This window comes from Schistocerca piceifrons, chromosome 1, assembly GCF_021461385.2.
Source record: "Schistocerca piceifrons isolate TAMUIC-IGC-003096 chromosome 1, iqSchPice1.1, whole genome shotgun sequence".
NCBI lineage: Eukaryota > Metazoa > Arthropoda > Insecta > Orthoptera > Acrididae > Schistocerca > Schistocerca piceifrons.
The window spans coordinates 253,474,666-253,491,473 of record NC_060138.1 but is presented as its reverse complement, the minus strand read 5'-3'; the positions used below and the strand labels follow the sequence as shown (position 1 = coordinate 253,491,473).

The window sequence follows — 16,808 nt, the reverse complement described above, 5'->3', positions numbered from 1 at the left end:
TAGACAAGAAGAGAATAGAAGCTTTCGAAATATGGTGCTACAGAAGAATGCTGAAGATTAGATGGGTAGATCACATAACTAATGAGGAGATATTGAACAGAATTGGGGAGAAGAAGAGTTTGTGGCACAACTTGACAAGAAGAAGGGACCGGTTGGTAGGACATGTTCTGAGGCATCAAGGGATCACAAATTTAGCATTGGAGGACAGTGTGGAGGGTAAAAATCATAGAGGGAGACCAAGAGATGAATACAATAAGCAGATTAAGAAGGATATAGGTCGCAGTAAGTACTGGGAGATGAAGAAGCTTGCACAGGATAGAGTAGCATGGAGAGCTGCATCAAACCAGTCTCAGGACTGAAGACCACAACAACAACAATGATAGAAGATGGTGGAGTAGGCCTCGGATTTTAAGATGTGATGGTGGTGTTCGGGAATTGCTCTGCCTATTACATAATCAACTGAGCTTGGAGGGCAGGGAATCATACAAAAATTTTCTGAGAATGCGTGAGACAGAATTCTTCAAACTGCTTCGTTCATTAGGTCCAAGAATAACGAAGCAAAACACAGTTATGTGAGAATGTATCTCAGCTTCAAAGATGTTAGTAGGTACCTTTATATAAGTCTAGTATTACTAGGCTGCTCTACATACTGTTCATACTTGCAAGCTGTAACTAATTCCTTGATTTTCTTTAGGTTAAATCTAACACTGAGATTTCTAGCTACTGGATAAAGCTACAGAAGCCTAATGTTTTCATTCAGAATACTAGTAAGAATTATATCCCCAATTATTCCTGAATATTGAGACACAATTTACCAGTGCTTGAAGGATTTATATATGGAGGTACATTGATTTTGTTAAATTTCATAAGAACATGTGCAAAATAAGCTAATGTAATAACACACTTAAATGAACTAAAAAGTATAATTAGGGAACAATTTTTGTTCAGATGTGTTCTCTCAGCAAGAATCATATTTCAGGGTTGGGGTATATTCTTGGTGCCTCTGCCACAACTTTTTGATGCAGTTTTATTTCTTATGTTTGGTTAATTGGCAAACCCCTAGCATTTTCTTTATTCTTTAAAGTGTAATTCTTAACAATTTCAAATTTTGGGGGAAGGATGTATCTCTGATTCAAGCTTCACCTGTGCCTGTGTCCAGGCATTATCACATACCTTTATAGTTTGGCAATTACATTCAAAATGTAGCCTGACAGTGTAAAAGTTTATGTTAAGAATTGAACCTTACAGTCTGCAGGCCAAAACTACCTGAGGAATTTTCAGACAAAATCAGTTCACTTCGTAATTCATCATTTTCATTTGCTAGGGGAAAATGTGTCCGAGACATAGTGCTTCCAGACTTATTTCTCAGTTCATGTGTAAGAAAATCACACTGACATATTCACATCCCATTTTCTTTCAGATGCCATCAACAGAAAGTGAATGGAAACATATCTCAAAACAGTTCCAAGACATGTGGAACTTTCCAGATTGCCTTAGTACTTTAGACAGGAAGCATATGGAATTCCGACCACCAAGATGAATGGGATCATACTACAACAATTACAAAGGAGGTAACAGCATTGTGTTACTGGCACTTGTTGATGCACAGTATAAATTTACATGTAGATTGCAATGGGAAGAGTAGTGATGGAGGAATGTTCCAGAACAGTCCACTCTGTGAAACTCTTACTGGTGCTGAAAACTTAATTAACAGTCCTACACCAGAGATATTATCAGGAACTCAAACTGCAGTGCCTTCAATAGTTGTAGCTGACGATGCTTTTCCATTACCAGAGCATATAATGGAACCACATAAGGGAAATCTCGCACAGCAACAGAAAATATTTAATTACTGTTTGAGCAGGCATGAAGAACTAATGAAAATGTATTTGGAATATGGAGCAATAGGTTCAGAATCATCCTTAAGAAAATGGAGCTACCTGCTGAAGCTGTAGAGAAAAATCACACTGTCTACTTGTGTGCTACATAATTTTTCACTGGGCACTTGTGGGAAGAGTTATGTTGGACAACTGGAAAAGAAAGAGGACACAAATCACTGTGTTATAATTCTGGAAGAATGGCAGCAAAATAATCTGAGGAGCATAGGAAGATTAGGTCAAACAAGTCAGTTAAAGAAGCTAGGACAGTGAGGGACACTCTTCAGGAATATTTCAACACTACCGGTACTGGGTATGTACAGTGGCAGTGGGAACCTGCAAAAATATTTCAGTACTGCCACAATGCCAAATCTTGAAAATAAGTAATGCAAATTATGGCTAAAAAGTGAATATGGTGAACAGGACAGTGTATGATATTCATAAATTAATTTAGTTGGTATTATCAATACATTTTGTAATTTGAATTTGCTATAATTACAATCCACATTCAAGGTAAAGCACTGCGTTCAATCTTTCTTTATATTTATTTTATAGGTATTAAGCAATTAAATTGTAATGAAAATAAATAAATAAATAAACTTGTTACTCAAAGAAATAAACAGTCGTGTTACTTCAAATAAACAAATAAGAAGTCTAGTTATACAAAATAAACAAGTAAACAGTCTTGTCACTCCAAATAAACAGTCTTATTGCTCAAAATAAACACATAAACAGTCTTGTTACTCATTATTGCTCAAGTCTTCCTCTTATACAGTACAAAGTATGTAAAATATCTCTCTCTTAGCTTCCATCACCAGAGCTTTACTTTTAATTTGCTGTAGAGAAGCAGTTACATATCAAACAAATGCTTCAACATTAGTCAGAGCAGTTCTTGGTTTATGTAAGCTGGTCAGTATATTGTCAGTTCTTTTCAAAACAGCATTTTTTTCTTTGCTGTAAGCCTTCTCCCTATTTCACGTGGACTGCTGTAAGATCACGTGAACTGCTGTAAGATGATGATGATGTTTGAAATGGCTGGCCATGTGCAACTTCACATTTCTCTAAAACTAAGGAATACTCATTAACATCAATGAGAGAGACGGGAATTTCACTGACAAGACAGCCATCCTGGAAAATAATGATAACAACTGTACACTGCTTGCATTGTGTGCTTTATACTTTCTGTGATTGGATATTTATGGCCAGTACGAGACACTGTGCATGATCGTGGGCCATGAACTCAGCTTCACAACGTATTTAATTTTAAGTTACAAAGGAAAAAAGAATAAGGGCACTAGTGTGACTTGAAACTACAATCTTCGAATTGTAAACTAAATCCATCAGACAACTGAGCTATTCATTCAGAACACAAATTCATTAGTATAATATGTTTTGTGATGTTGCCAATACAAATCAGTTATCAGCTTAGTTTTTTCACTTACTGTACAAATTGCAGAGGAAACTGAAGGGTAAAAAAATTACTTACTATGACGTTACTGTATCTAGCATAGTCCATGCTTTCTTGTGCAAATTCTATGCTGCAAGTTCCTTTCCTTGCCTGAACGTGGTCTCGCAAAACTTAAGTTTCTTAAAATACCACACTGCGGGATCAAAAACGTCAGCAGATCCCCTACCACTCTTTGTTGAAGCTTTTATTTTATAAGTTGTGACACAAACATTGCGCATTAACTTTTCAACTTCGCTATAATTTCAGCATGAGATGAACACCTAACCTCCATCAATGAATCAACTGTTTTGTCGAGTGAATATTTCCTGGCGTGTTTGTTATGATATGTGAGGGATTTTGTGACTTAAAGAAATGTTTCGTGTCTGTATGCCTCAATAAGAATTTCTATAGCTTCCTTATACCACTCCATTATCACACAGTGCACTATTGATTGTAAAAGCAAACAGATGTATGTACTCAAATGGAAGCCATAGGGCACAGAATATAGCTTTCTTTGGTTGCATGCCATTTATTAGCAATGCGACATCAGGCCACTAATTGGCACACCGCTAGGTAGCTGTTCACATGAAACAATTTATTCATTATGCAAGTCATGGCGCCAGAGATATCTCCATCTGTACTGGGGCTTTAGAGTTCCACGTGGTTCTATTCACCTACAGTGCCCGTATTGCTTTCATGGATGTCTGATATATGATAATGGTTTTGGCTTCTGCCAGATCTGCTCTCATTTTGCTAACTAAACCAGGGCACATCCATGAAAATCACTGACTCTCCAACAATTACGCAAACAGAATTCAAAGCACTGCCCTACAGAAGAGAAAAATAGCTGGAATTTTCGGTCTCCTACAGCTGCTGGTCTGGAGATGTGCTAATGCCACAATGGCGGATGATGGACAGCATCCTGCCAGAGAGGGATTGTCTGCCTCAACTTGCCTTTGAACATCTGAACAGAGAAAACCATGTTACTCTCAGAACTTTCCGTGATACCTTGCCCCCATCTTGTTCGAACCAGTCTGTACAGGTTCTTATGCCTCATCACAAAGGATATCTTGTGAATGAATGGAGTGTTTTGATAGGCTCTTACTGAATTTACCCATCAAACTGCTACTGCCACCAGAGTGGAAGCCCTGTCTGCCATTTTTTGTGCGGGCGAGACTTTCAGTGGCAAAATTATTTTGTACAGACCGCCTTATTGCACTAACAGTTAAACCCTGCAAAAGTGATCTACACATCATGAAATATGGGAAGACACTTCCTCAATTACACTGTACTGCAATTTATGAGCAAAGCTTGAATTTTTCCATATGAAACCTCCCAAACTACTGCTGCTGATTTGGAAACACTGTGCACCATTTTCTGCAGATGGGTTTTCAGTGACAAGACTGTTTTGCACGGATCAGCATATTGCACTGAAAGTTAAACCTAGAAAAAGTCATCTACAGATCATGAAATACAAAAAGGCACTTTCTCAATTACATTGCTCTACAACTGTCAAGATAAGCCTGAATTTATCAGTGTGTAGCTGGTCTCCAACCCGGCTGTATCACCACATTACATATCAATGTGGTAAACACCCAATTCGTATCCAGCACCATACAAAATCACCACTTCTGCATTCTGCATTTAGCTGTCAACCACCAGACACTTGTACATGTACCACAAAGACAGACAGCATAAGCACATTCACCTCATGCACTCCTTGCAGCATAGATATTTTCCATGATGTGCAGTCATCCACTACAGCCAACAGCCACAAGTCATCTGCCCCTGTACTGGCCCGATTTGTGACCAGAGAACCCTCAGTGGACTGAGGTGTCACTCTCCAGACTGTTGTACAAAGGCTGGGTCTATCTTCTTCGACACAAAGGCGTTACTGTTTTTGACCTCGACCTGCTTGCTTGCTAGCTTTCTACACCCACCTCCAGACTCTTGGGATTACAACAACAAATCTATTTCAACATGATTTACCAGAATATTGTACCATTTACGTGATACTTGTCGATATCAAGCACATAGTAATATCGACTGCACAGCAGTATTGCTTGCACAGTATAATTCCGAAGATATAGACTGGAAATTATTTCTCCAGCAACCCAAAACTCTGCGGGTGCAACGAGGTGGAACATGCTGTAAACCATGTAAAACAAGAAACTTATCGTGTCTGCAAAGACTTCCACATGAAAACTCGAAAAAGTAGAGGAAACTGATAATTCCACTCGCGAATACCGATGTCAGTGATGCAACAGATTCCAAACCATCCTTATGATTTACATAGTCGACTAAGGTGTTTCTCATGTCTAGAGAAACAGCAAACGTGTCTTCCACCTGTCTCACCAGCTAGATGCACACAACGCAATCGATGTTCTCCCAAACAAATAACGACTGGATACCCGCAGAAGCACTCAACTTTACAATTTATATGGGAGGGAATAATGCTCCAGTGTAAACATACGTCCATAATGATACTCTGAAATGTCCATGGACACAAGCGTTCATGAAGGCTGTATGGCACATAGTGAGTATTAGTTCGCTATTCAGTCGTCTAGAGGGCGACATGGATAGGTCAGCTACATACCTGTCCGGTTTGGATGGCTCCTGCTGTAAGCCAGAAACATTTATCGTCCCTGCCACAGGCCAACACCTCTGCGCGCCATGCACCCACAGACAGAATCATCCTACGAAACCTGCGACATATATATTTGATCACTGTACTTGCAGTTAAATATTGAGATTGCAGTCTCAATCGCATGACATTCGACGATGATCGAAGTATCGGAAGTAACCCCTCCTGATGACTGTGGTTCTGGAAATATAAATATCTGTACCATTCTTACGTCTTGACATAGTTTTCTACGTAAAAAAAAAATCTCATTCCCTCCGCAGCTATCGCAGTATTCCACGTCAAATCCATACCTTATGTTATAATGGGAGATATCCACTTTTTTTGCACGTCAGAACACACACACGTACCTTATAAGCCTGATGCTGAAGGCGAATCCATCATGCATCCCCTACTACTAAGTGTAATACTTCGGCAATAACTGGATCCTGGTGATACGAAACAATACTGAGACAAAATCAGCAATGGGTGGACATGTCTCGTTAGTTTCTCTTGCACGTGACATGACTGTCTTAGAAAGAGAGGAATAATCGTCTTACAAGCCGCCATATGTTAAAAACACGATCGCTACGACCATGTTACTCACAAGTATCGCTAACGATATCCATGTTTAACAACCATACAAGCCTTATAAATCGAAGTTTGGCATTACCTCCGAATGAAGTTGGTTTTCCACACAAATACGGCAACACTGAATATTGACAGTGATCGCCAGAGTGTATATTAACATACCACCAGTGCAGTTACACGTTGACAATGGTGTAAGCTTGTAGTAAAATCACCGAATTCAGAAAATGCTGTGGCTAAGGAACTTGGTATGAAGCTGGTATTTGCAACTCCATGATGCCGCCTCTAGATATTTCTCCAGTGTTTGTTACACAGTCTGCCTCGATGCCAGGTCAGAAGTTCTGTTATATATCCACTGGGTTATAGGCAATGGCTGATTGAGAATGATCAGATACAGTAGATGGTGTGCTGATTGAGGTCATAAGAAACGTACACTGGCTTTTCAGATCTCTAGAGGTACACATCCCAGTAGGAATGTTGTCTGTGATTTGAAATCAAGTCTTCCCATTCAACCACATACCAGCATTGGATCCTACGGAGAAGTCTTTTAATGATTACAGCCACTAGTGAAACATATTCGTGGCACTCTCATATCATGAAACGAGTCACCTTTTTCGAACCTGTCTGTTACAGTAAAATTCGAACGTGTTTTTAAATAGTCCTTGTGCATCTTGTAATTGCTCCTCAGACTCTGCCCTGCCATCCACGTGCAGCTTTGTACATATGATCATTCCAATTTAAGTCGGAGAGAGCTATATCTACCTCATTCTGCTACCCGTGTGGAAAAAGGCTAAGCTGAGTTGCTGACACAGGACCGTGTTTTGACCATTCAGTGGTTCAAATGGCTCTGAGCACTATGCGACTTAACTTCTGAGGTCATCAGTCGCCTAGAACTTAGAACTAATTAAACCTAACTAACCTAAGGACATCACACACACCCATGCCCGAGGCAGGATTCGAACCTGCGACCGTAGCGGTCGCTCGGCTCCAGACTGTAGCGCCTAGAACCGCACGGCCACTACGGCCGGCGACCATTCAGTGGAAATGAGAACATGTTTTAGTGATTCTGCCAACTGCGTATGATGTGTAAGGACATTGCCAAACGAGCCCACTTCTACAACAGGAAGTAGTATAAAAGACAGTAAGGGAACTGGGAGAAGGATGAGGATTTTGCTACTACATTGCGGTGCGTCTCAAAACTATATACAGATACTGCAGTCCGAAACAGATCCGTGTCCCTCAGGGCCCATTTACGTCTATCACTCCAACGTTCTATTATCGTTATTTTGTACCATGCAACAGAGAAAAATTACTAACTATAAAAGCTCCGCTAACCTCATCTGATAGAGAACTCGATAAGGTTTTTGCCGCATCTCTCTCTTCCAATATACCGAAAACAAATAACATATATAACCATCAGCGATCTACATATTTCTAGCACCACAAGCGCAGTGCGTAATTTACGTTCTTTATGTGGATGGAATTCACAGGGGATTCTTGTATTCTTAGGATAAAGATCTCCTTGCTTTGTCTTTGACCAACCCGCCCTTCAGCACTATTACCCATTTCATCTGCAACTGACCAAAAGTAGACCATCACGTCACACATCTCGTGAAGGAATGGAGCATGCTAAAGTCAAAGCTTTGCAGCAACCACTCGAAAGTAACGTGCTGCTAAAATAGCGTGAACACCTCGAACTAATTCATGAGCGTAACATGATGTCATAGGGACGTAATCTGTTACAAAAAAATCATCCATAAAATACTTGAAAATGAACTAAGACCGAAATTGTACAATCGTACAGAAAATAAAGAAAATGGCAGCTGAAGCCTTCAAGAAATCATTCAAAAAATTCATCACAACTGCGCACCCTATCGCATTGAAAATTATAAATCAACTATGCTATCATTTCTGAAGTACTGTTCTACTCTCGGTGATCAGTACCAAGAAGGTATTGGTAAGAGAGAACACAAACACATCCCCTCCTAAGGCTACACAATTCTGCGCTTAAAACAGGCTATAATGTTAGAGAGTTGCAGTTTCTGACCTATTAGTCATATGGAATGCAATACTGTTTATATTCCTATGTAAGAAATATATTTCCGGCGCATGACATACATCGTTTTTGCAGGTTTCTGTGCGATAACCTATGGTGACAAACTGTAAAATGGAAGAAAAACTGCTTCCTTAAAACATCGATTCTATGTGATACATGCTCAATATAGCTTTCCAGAGGTTCACTGTTCACATCCGTGCATGGTACAGAATTTATACTATGCTTGCCTCAGTCCTATAGAAAACGATCGTTAGTAACGGAAAATACCTCTTACAAGGAAACAGATAAACACATAGCAGTAGCGTCTGACATGTGAAATTACATGTCATGCCGCCACTAAGTCTGCAAACAAGACATTTGTCAAGCAGATGCATAAACGGGGATTGCAGTGCCTCACAAGCACATGTCACTAACTTAGAATCACCGTATTTATGAAACTGAAGTCTCGATTTTATATCCAAGATGCGACAGGGGAATCGACTACGTCGCATAAATCTTCGATTGTTTAGAGGAATGTATCGAAACAGGATGGTCACGTTTCATCACACATGAGGTGGAAGTCGCCTGATGACCGAATGGTTTGCTGTTAACGATCGCAAGTAGACAGTGCACTAAATCACACACAGAACACGCGGCTGTGTATGAGTCGAATGCAGGCTATGTCACACAACTGATGCATCCTCACAGAACAACGAGAAAAAAAGGTCAAATAACCTACAGCAACATCTCCCTCTCTCTCTGGAATGCATCATCAGTCTACCATTAAATCGTACCTCATTAAACACCATCACAACAGATCACTCCATCCACTCTCTGCCATCCTTTAACGCAGATGCAAGTAAGTTTAGAGTCGGATGGTTCTTTGTTTTTCCAGGAAAGCATCAAAGACAATGTCAGCTTTTCTTTATCAATAATACCTCGAGAGATACACAGTAGAATGCTACCTTGAAAAAAATGACTGTTTCCCTGGTTCCTGGTGCTTCCATGACAACATTTTCTCGTTTTCCTCTTGCTGTCACATACTCGTTTTCATGTACAAGAATTGTTCTGCGCGAAGCAGAAGACACACAAGTACTTCCTCAATTTCACCGCATGTCGATGTACGAGGGCTATCCACAAAGTACATTACGTTTTGGAATTAAAAATAAATAAAGTACTGGAAATTTTTTTTATTATATACAGATGAAAGCCACACTTAAATACTACTTTTCTACATAGTTGCCATTTAAATTAAGGCACTTATCGTAGCGATGGACGAGCTTGGAAATTCCTTCGTCGTAAAATTCGGCCGCCTGCGCCTTCAACCACGTGGTTATCTCTTCTTGAAGCTGTGCGTCGTCATCAAAACGCTACATAGCCAACCACTTCTTCATTGCTGGGAATAAGTGGAAGTCGCTCGGTGCCAGGTCGGGACTATACGGCGGATGAGGAAACAACTCCCACTTAAAAGATTCGAGAACTTCACGAGTGGCATTTGCCGTGTGGGCCCGGGCGTTGTCGTGAATCAGCAAGATCTTTGAGCTCAACTTTCCCCTGGGCTTGTTTTGTACTGCTCTTCTGAGGTTGTGCAGAGTTTGGCAATACCTTTGAGAGTTTATTGTAGTGCCTCTTTCCAGGAAATCCACAAAAATCACACCTTTTCTGTCCCAAAAGACAGTCATTACGTGGTTGAAGGCGCAGGCGGCCGAATTTTACGACGAAGGAATTCCAAGCTCGTCCATCGCTACGATAGGTGCCTTAATTTAAATGGCAACTATGTAGAAAAGTAGTATTTAAGTGTGGCTTTCATCTGTATATAATAAAAAAAAATCCAATACTTTATTTTTAATTCCAAAACGTAATGTACTTTGTGGATAGCCCTCGTATTTTCCCCCAATTTATACGTATTTTTCGCCATTTTTTGTAATTTTATCGATTTTATGTCGAGACCCCTTGCAACAAATCACAGAAAAACCCAAAACTCTAGACTGTGTTCATAGTCTGCCACAGGGTTTAGGTCTCCGACAGGGTGGAACTAAATGTATGCTGGACGTCATCCCTCAAAACCTCCCAGACTAATTGATGAGTGACACCCATGTCATGTCCAACTGCTCAAGTATTTGTCGTAGGCACTTCCTCGAAGAGCTCGGGAACAGTCTCTTGAAATGCAGCTTCCCGTCATGTTCGATGTCTTCCAGCGTCACCATGATATCCTGATAACAAACCTGTTTCGCCAAGTCACCAGCGAATTGCTGTAATCCTTTGCGGGTGTGGGTGGCATGTTGCTCGGTGCCGTTCCTCACCCAACCATCGAGCTTCAAGCACATTATTGTCGGCTAGTTCATGAACAAAAATTATATCTCAATGTTCTTCAAACGAACAGTGTGCCACCATGCTTACTGTATGACTAAATTGCAGGTGATGTGTGTGTACTCCTAAGCAAAGCTTACGTGTGACTGCCGCCGACATGAGGTAGTGACAAACAGCAAGACGTATTCGACATGTGTGCATATCACATTTGGATAGTGGTGGGGCGAGGGACGTTCGTTTGTGTGAGCCAACAACCATAGCACTGCCGATCAACTGACGAATGGCAACAGGACAATACCATGGCCAAACGGAGTGTTTGGCGCCAAGTTTCCGTAGTTTAAGCTTTGTAGATTGTCTACCTACATAACATTAGCAATTTTGGTTCCTACTGGCATTAGCTGACCAGGGTTAAAATTTCGTGACAATTTTTCACGACCATGTGTATATGGTTGATTTCCTAGGACGATTCTGTCTGGGGGGTGTCTGGCGGAAATGATTCACATTCCTGGTTAACGGCAGGAGCTGTCCAAATGGAGAGGCCGGTTGGGGCGCAGGAATATAGCTGATTTAACTGTGTCGCCCTCTAGACAGCTGAATATAGAACTAATACTCAATATGTGTAGGGCACCCTGTGTGATCAGTGTGTTCTCCATGGAAATTTGAGAAGATTCAATTGGACGTTTGTTTACTCTGGAACATTTCCTCCCATGTAAACTGTCAGGTTGAGCGCTTCTGTGCATTTCCCATCTATATTTCGTTAACAGAATATCGGTTATGGTGTGCGTCTAGCAGGTGAAAGATGGATGGAAGAAATGTTTACTATTTCTCTAGACATGAGAAACACCTTAGTTGACTTTGTAAATTATGAGGATGATTTGGAATCTGTTATATCACCCATATCGGTATTGGCGAGTGGAATTATCAGTTTCCTCTACTTTTTCGAGTTTTCTCATAAAAGTGCTTGCCGACAAGGTAAGTTTCTTTGCCGGCCTGAGTGGCCGAGTGGTTCTAGGCGCTACAGTCTGGAACCGCGTGACCGTATGGTCGCAGGTTCGAATCCTGCCTCGGGCATGGATGTGTTTGATGTCCTTAGGTTAGTTAGCTTTAAGTAGTTCTAAGTTCTACGGGACTGATGACCTCAGAAGTTAAGTCCCATAGTGCTCAGAGCCATTTGAACAATTTTTTTAAGTTTCTTGTTCTCCATAGTTTACAGCATGTTCCACCTCGTTGCACCCCCCGAAAGTTTCGGGTTGTAGAGAAATAATTTCCAGTCTATATCTTCGTAATTATACTGTGTAAGCGATACTGCTATGCAGTCGATATTGCTATGTGCATGACATCGACAAGTATTGCGTAAATGGTATGATATTCTGGTAAATCATGTGAAAATACATATATTGTTGTAATACCAGAGTTTGGAGGTTGGGGCCAGAAACAGTAAAGGCTTTGTACCAAGAGCAATCGACCGAGCCTTTGTACAATAGTTTGCAGAGTGACCTCGGTCCACTGATCCTGCTCTGGTCATGCATCGAGCCAGTGTGTGTGTCAGGGGGCAGATGACGCGTGAGTGTCGGCTGCGGTGGATGACTGCCTGACCTTGCGAAAAATGTCTACTGCTGTGAGGAGTATATACGGTCCATGCGCTTATGCTGCCTGTCTTCACAGTATATGTGCGAGTGTCTGATGGTCGATAGGTATATGCAGAAGTGATGGTTTTGTGTGGTGCAGGATACAAATTGTGTGTTTATTACATCGATACAGTATGTGGTGATATAGCCAGGTTGGAGAGTGGTTTCATCCTGAAATATTCAAGCTTTTGTTGACAGTAGCAGAGCAATATACACTCCTGGAAATGGAAAAAAGAACACATTGACACCGGTGTGTCAGACCCACCATACTTGCTCCGGACACTGCGAGAGGGCTGTACAAGCAATGATCACAAGCACGGCACAGCGGACACACCAGGAACCGCGGTGTTGGCCGTCGAATGGCGCTAGCTGCGCAGCATTTGTGCACCGCCGCCGTCAGTGTCAGCCAGTTTGCCGTGGCGTACGGAGCTCCATCGCAGTCTTTAACACTGGTAGCATGCCGCGACAGCGTGGACGTGAACCGTATGTGCAGTTGACGGACTTTGAGCGAGGGCGTATAGTGGGCATGCGGGAGGCCGGGTGGACGTACCGCCGAATTGCTCAAGACGTGGGGCGTGAGGTCTCCACAGTACATCGATGTTGTCGCCAGTGGTCGGCGGAAGGTGCACGTGCCCGTCGACCTGGGACCGGACCGCAGCGACGCACGGATGCACGCCAATACCGTAGGATCCTACGCAGTGCCGTAGGGGACCGCACCGCCACTTCCCAGCAAATTTGGGACACTGTTGCTCCTGGGGTATCGGCGAGGACCATTCGCAACCGTCTCCATGAAGCTGGGCTACGGTCCCGCACACCGTTAGGCCGTCTTCCGCTCACGCCCCAACATCGTGCAGCCCGCCTCCAGTGGTGTCGCGACAGGCGTGAATGGAGGGACGAATGGAGACGTGTCGTCTTCAGCGATGAGAGTCGCTTCTGCCTTGGTGCCAATGATGGTCGTATGCGTGTTTGGCGCCGTGCAGGTGAGCGCCACAATCAGGACTGCATACGACCGAGGCGCACAGGGCCAACACCCGGCATCATGGTGTGGGGAGCGATCTCCTACACTGGCCGTACACCACTGGTGATCGTCGAGGGGCCACTGAATAGTGCACGGTACATCCAAACCGTCATCGAACCCATCGTTCTACCATTCCTAGACCGGCAAGGGAACTTGCTGTTCCAACAGGACAATGCACGTCCGCATGTATCCCGTGCCACCCAACGTGCTCTAGAAGGTGTAAGTCAACTACCCTGGCCAGCAAGCTCTCCGGATCTGTCCCCCATTGAGCATGTTTGGGACTGGATGAAGCGTCGTCTCACGCGGTCTGCACGTCCAGCACGAACGCTGGTCCAACTGAGGCGCCAGGTGGAAATGGCATGGCAAGCCGTTCCACAGGACTACATCCAGCATCTCTACGATCGTCTCCATGGGAGAATAGCAGCCTGCATTGCTGCGAAAGGTGGATATACACTGTACTAGTGCCGACATTGTGCATGCTCTGTTGCCTGTGTCTATGTGCCTGTGGTTCTGTCAGTGTGATCATGTGATGTATCTGACCCCAGGAATGTGTCAATAAAGTTTCCCCTTCCTGGGACAATGAATTCACGGTGTTCTTATTTCAATTTCCAGGAGTGTAATTGAGGAAGTGTCTTCCTGTATTTCACGATCTTAAGATCACGTGTTCAGGGTTTAACTGTGAGTGTGATATGGCGATCTGTAGAAAATAGTTTTGTTGCTGAAAGTCTTGTCTGCAGGGAAAAATGGTAGACAGTGCTCCCACACTGGCAGCATCACTAATTTGGCAGGTGAATTTAGTAAGAGCCTATCAAATCACTCCATTCATTCACAAGACATTCTTTATGATGGGGCATAGGAACCTATACAGACTGGTTCAAACAAAATGGGGACGAGGTATCTATGAAAAGTTCTGAGAGTAACAGGATGTCTTCTTTGTTCAAGTGTTCAAAGACAAATTGAGGCAGACTATCCATCTCTGGCAGGGTGCTGTGCATCATCCACCCTTGTGGCATTAGCACATCTCCAGACCAACAGCTGTAGGAGACTGAAAATTCCAACTATTTTTCTCTTCTGTAGGGCAGTGCTTTGAATTTTGTTTGCATAGTTGTTCTGATTTTCTTGTCTGTGCTTAGACAGTCCTCTCTTTCGAGACAACAAGAACTCCTTTACGATTAACGGTATTTTCGCAAGCATGCACATACATGAAGACTGCTGTTAGCAGTGAGAACGTTTACCATTTCTGAGACGTGTGTTGGAAGCAGGACTTTACGATTTCTGGGAAGGATAACACATCATGGGTGGGGTGCATCGTTAGGACCAACAGGGAGAATGATATCGCTGTTATACTGAGTTATTTTCGTAAACAGACAAGCTGAGACGTCACGAAAACTCCTACAACAACAAAAGCGACCATTAACTATTTCTGTGATACTTCACGATTTCTGGGAAGGGTCAATATGTAATGGACCGGCCGTTCCGTTAGGATTGCTAGGTAGAATGCATCATCGTATACGGTTTCTGAAAGCATTTCAATAGATTTCTATAGTGCATCGAGAGGGAGACTTCGCTGTTATTTACATAGACATGTGACATTGGTATAACACAGACAACCTTTTAGCTGCGCTTGCACAGTGGAGCCGCTATGCAAACATCTCACTGCACCTGCGGGTACAAAGGCTATGCATAAGCCACTGTGGCTAGGTAAACACGTGTTTTGACAGGAATTTCTCAGGTGTCAAGTATGAAAGGGATGCCAATACCTCATGTTTGCATGATCCAAATAGACACCTGCACATGGCATGGCAGCTGACAGCCACGTTGTCGCTTTGCGGGGGAGGCTGCACCGGCATGTGCATGCATTGGACTTCTGTAGGGAGCAATCTGCTGATATGTTGCGGTCAAATTTCTTAACGATTGTTTGAAAGCTTTTTTATGTGCATTGAGTGTTTGTGTATTACATTATTTTCCTCTGTTTAAGCGTCGTGAGCGTGTTTGAAGAGCATTATACATGGATTATTTTGACAATTTGCGTGTCTCTACATTAGTGTACTGCATTAATTCAGTAATTTGCGAATAGTTTGCAGGTCTGTCGGCTATGTATTGTGATCCCAAGCACATCAGGATGAGTGTTTTATATCAGCATAATAAATAAAGTACGTGAATTCCATCCCTAAATAAGTTGTTCCAACTTCCAATTGAAAATAAAGTAGACTTCTCCTCTCCAGCAGCCCAGCACAGACTGAGTCCTTTCCCCGCAAATTCCAGCGAAGAGGTGGTGGTTGGATGACTTAGATTAGTAGAGGTAGCCCAAGTGACCTAGTTTCCTGCCAAAATTTTCCCATCATTTTCTTAGATTAATGGAGGTGGCCCAATTGACCTTTCTTCCTGCCATTTTCTGGTGGAGGGTGAGAGGGGGGAGGGTTTTAGGTTAGTGGGGGAAGTCCACCAAAATTTCAACTTCATGCCATGATGACAGTGAGATGTGGCAACATCTATCGCCGCCATATTGGATCCGCCATCTCGAATAAATTTGACAACAATGCAATGTGGAGCTGTGCTCTCTTTGTTCTATTACTCCAGTCATTATTCCACCTTGGACCTCTGTAGGGAACAGATCACTGATACATCACTGTCAGATTTCTTGACAATGGTACAGAAGCATTTTATATGCAATTAGTGTTCGTGCACTGCATTATTTCGGCTGTTTAAGCGTTGTGAGCGTGTTTTCAGAGCGTCATGCATGCATTATTTTGACAATTTTACGCATAGTGAACGTGTCTATACATCAGTGTACTGCGTTATTTTGTGAACATGTCTGTAGGCTGTGCAATGCATTATTTAGAGAGTTTACAATGAGTGAGCGTGTTTGAAGAGCGTTTTACTTGCATTATTTAGACAATTTAAGAGTTGTTTGCGTGTCTGTATATCACTGTACTGCATTATTTCGGTAATTTACGTGAAGTTTGCAGGTCTGTAGGCTATTTATTGTGACCCCCAACATGTCAGGGCGTGTGTTTTGTATCAATGTAATAAATAAACTACATAAAATCCATCCCTAAATAAATTGTTCCAACCTCCCACTGAAAATAAATAAAGTACACTCCTTCCTCTCCAGCAGCTGGACACAGACTCAGTCCTTTTCCCACCATTTTTCCCCAAATCGCCATTGTGGATTACATCACGGGAGGGATGACAGTGCCCTCTGGTGGCAGTACTGTGTACTAGGTCAGTTGGACTCCAGACCTCATGGTGAACGCACTGGATGGAGCTACTGCATATGACAAC

The 16,808-nt window shown here is 42.5% G+C and overlaps 1 non-coding gene across 1 annotated transcript; it reads left to right on the top strand.

The window, feature by feature from the left end:
* The first annotated feature begins 11,865 nt into the window (after positions 1–11,865).
* Trnap-ugg lies at positions 11,866–11,948 on the top strand. The gene is given in 2 exon segments: positions 11,866–11,904; positions 11,913–11,948. It is a non-coding gene; the product is annotated as a tRNA-Pro (tRNA).
* Positions 11,949–16,808: the final 4,860 nt, after the last annotated feature.